General features: G+C 40.7%; 1 protein-coding gene across 6 annotated transcripts in view; it reads left to right on the plus strand.

Annotated features, from left to right (window-relative positions):
* CCNT2 (cyclin T2) overlaps positions 1 to 2,901 on the plus strand; it is a 26,249-nt gene extending 23,348 nt beyond the window's left edge. For all 6 annotated transcript variants that reach the window (XM_064661594.1, XM_064661595.1, XM_064661597.1 and 3 more), the window contains one exon: positions 1 to 2,901. This exon is cut by the window's left edge. The gene's annotated coding sequence lies outside the window, so the exon portion shown is untranslated.
* The last annotated feature ends 668 nt before the right edge of the window (positions 2,902 to 3,569 follow it).

Below are 3,569 nucleotides of genomic sequence, written 5' to 3' on the forward strand. Positions count from 1 at the left end.
ATCGGCATTGGCCTCACACGGGAATGACTGAATAAATGCAATAAAAGGCTCAAAGTCAACACTGTTCCTTTGTTCATCACTTATCACAGATTTTTTGTTATAAATTTGAGTACAAGAATTATATAATTTGTAAAATGACACTGTAGTGGAGACCTTGGTACAACACTATTAAAAATCCTCCCTGTTTGTGAGATCTGAGGTTTGTAGAATAGTGAAATTCTTTCATATGTTGAATCTTGGTCTATTCCTGATGGTGGGAGTGCTGGGCTAATGTATCTCACTGTGAGCTGGGTCTTGGCTATTTGCATAACATGGCAGTTCTGTACACTCTTCTGGCTAATTGTAAATATAAATGTTTCATAATAGCTTAGTTGCATTTTTGAGGTACAGCCATTTGTGTGAGATTAGAAAAAACTTTATTTCTAAGAACTTGTAAAAAAAAAAAGTATTTTCAATAAAATTCCCTACCTCACCTCTATTGTGCAGAAATGATCCCATTTTCCTATGTTGAATTTTTACAAAGTTGGAAACACAAAGGTCCTCTTTCAGTTATTGACTAAACGTTGCTGGTTTTCATCAAATCAGTCAAATAACAGACTGCTTGAAAGTCTGAAGTCTCATTTGTTTCCTTTGCTCCCATTCCATTGTGGTGATCAGGTATTTGGTACCTGAAAAGCAAGTTCTAGAACTGTTATGCCATCTCCAGCTGCATCCTCCCTGTGCCCTGGGGGCCAGAGCTTGTACCCTGCAGTTGTGTAGGGGCTGGCCAGGCTTCAGGGGAGGGTTATTATTTTTCTTTTTAGCAGTGAGGGGGGTGGGTGACAGTTGTACACCAAGCATCTCTCTGACCTTAAGGGGGGGAAGGGTTCCCAATCCTTGTTTTCCAGGGAAGGGAATGGGACAAACACTTTGCTTTCTTTAGTTGGGATGTAAATGCACATTCCCATAATCAGTTCTAAAAATAAATGTCTTCAAAGACTTGGAAGTTATGCCAAACTGAACTAGCTAATTAATTCCTCCTTCCTCTGGAATGCCTAACTTCTTACACCTTTAAAAAAGTAGATCGCTAGTGCCAGGAGTGTTCTCTCCAGTTGCTGCTGGGAATTACTTTCTCTGGCTCCTGACATGGATATAGCAAACCCAAATCCAATTTTTAACCTTAGATCTTTCAGTAGCTGGGTTTGATGCCTCTGTGTTCCTGCACCTATAATGGCAACATTTTCCTTGCCATAGTTCAGAGATTGTGTTCTTTGACAACATCTGTAAAATTTCTGAGGCCGTCCCATGGTGCAGGTCCCTGGGAGAAGGGAAAAGAAGGGGAGAAAAGGCACTGGACTGTGTGTACTGGAGGCCCTTCCCTAGGAGAACTCTTGTTCTCTTTTGCTTTTGTGCAAGAACCGGAGATTTCATAGGAGAGGTGGAGAAATGGCATCAGTTCCTGCTTAGCTCTGTGAAAAAGCACTGATTTTGAACCCAAATAATCTCAAGAGACACTGGTTTTCTAGGCTGTGTCTGCTTCTTTGGAAAGAGAAGTAGACGTACTTTTAGATGCAAATTTTTACATCCTATTGCTGTTGGTAGTTCCAAGACCAGTGTAAAATAGGTGGTTGGCATTCCTAAGAACCCTCCCTTCTCCTGAGATGTGAGCAGTGGCTCAGAGCTTCAAACATTACTGTGTGAAAGGACTAGCAAGTACCCTGCAATGATACAAGAACTGTGTTTTCAAGCTCTCTGATTTAAGCCCCAGATCTATAGGAAACCTGGAGTCACAGCAAAGCCCCCCCCCCCCTAGTGCTTGGCAGCCTGGCCATGAGTTGTAATGGGCTCTTACTGGTTTCAGATTTAAACCAGTAAGACTTGCCCTGCTTGAGTACTATAATTAAGCAAGTGTCACCCTCCTCCTTGAGTCACTTCTCACGGAATATACAGTTTTCAAGGTTTTGCACCCTTTCTCTTGACTACCTTAGACACCTTAATTAGGCATCTGGATTTGGATGTGAAAATCTGTGATCTCCTCGAGTAAGAAATAGCAAAGTTAGACTTGTTTCTAGAATGTCCCACTAGACTGTCTCAGCCGAGTGACCCAAGACTCCCCAGCCCAATGTCCTGCTTGGTTTAGCTGTGCTGTGCCCTGGGCTGGGCTTTAGCTGTGCTGTGCCCTGGGCTGGGCTGCAGGCACATCCCCACCATCTCCAGCAGATTAGGCTGAAATACTTTGTTGCAAGTGCTGGCCTTAAAGTGCCACCTCCTCAACATCTGGTCAAGCAAAAGCAAAAATGTGCTTTCACATTTTGATTAAAGGCTCGGGTTCAAGTTTTGCATACCTCTAAGTTCCAAACTAATTTTAGTGTAATTAGCTGGATTAAACATGACACTTAAATTACAAATAACTAATAACCTTAATATTGGAGAGCGCTAACAAGAGACATTAGTTTTGCTTATAAGTCATGTGCATAAGGAAGGGGATTTATAATGCTGACATTTTATTAATTAACTATATATTCTAGAGCATTCCCATTCTTCCCCACTTATATCTGTCATCTCAGCTTCATTTCATGCTAAATAAAACCTCACATTTACTTTGCAGCTTTGCTGGAGACACTACATTAATCTGAGAAGAATTAATGCACATCATGGAATTATGTACATCCCACCTGAGTTCCTATGCCAGGGCTCCCACCTTTACTCTGCAAAGTACTTAAATGTGAAGATCCTTTAACGTGACGTTGCCATGGATTCCTGGCATGAGCAGCAACCTGTATTCCTCAAAATGGGACTGTTAACTGCTTGAACTTGGAAGATTACTGTGATGTTGGGATTTCTCTTATACTGGCATTATGTTCTGTCATTGTTATGTGACATTATACCTACAGAAACTATCAATAAAGGATTTTGCTAGAAGTACTGGTTTCTCTTTGCTTTTATAAAGTTTAGACCAACTCTCTGAAATCAGGCGACTGGCATTAAGCAAAGCTTGAAAGCTATTTGTGAAACTAAAGTGTTTAGCACTCTGAGGAAGTTAGAACTTCCTTCTTTCCCTTTTGTAAAACACTAATTTTCACGTTATTGCTGGCACTGGAGTCAGTGCCTTGAATCCTTGAGAGCTCAGCTCTGAACAGTTGTAGGGCTGAGTTTTACTGCATCTCTTCCTGGAGCCTTTAAGCTCACAAAGGCTTAAAGTTTACCCCATTTTGATTGGAAGAAATCTTACCAGAAACAGGACATTTTAAATACTAATACCTGCTTTTTTACTTTGGTTTATTACTATATAACTATACTTTTTAATTTTATTTAATTCTGTGCAGTTAGTAGTAGCTACTTCTACTAATTGTTACAATTACTTTTGCAGTGCAGATGGAGACTGTCACATGTCATCTAATCATAGAGTGCTCACTTCAAGTGTTTTGAGAAACAGTTCAAGTTTCCAATGTGTATCAATACCCCATGAGGACAGGAAGGAACACAAAGCCAGACCCTTCAGTGTTACCAGTGACAAGACAAGAGACATGAGGCACAACTTGACCTACAAGACAGTCTGTTCAAACATAAAATCCTTTTTACCTCGAGGG

The sequence above is a fragment of the Pseudopipra pipra genome, chromosome 7, assembly GCF_036250125.1.
Source record: "Pseudopipra pipra isolate bDixPip1 chromosome 7, bDixPip1.hap1, whole genome shotgun sequence".
NCBI classification, from domain to species: Eukaryota; Metazoa; Chordata; class Aves; order Passeriformes; family Pipridae; genus Pseudopipra; species Pseudopipra pipra.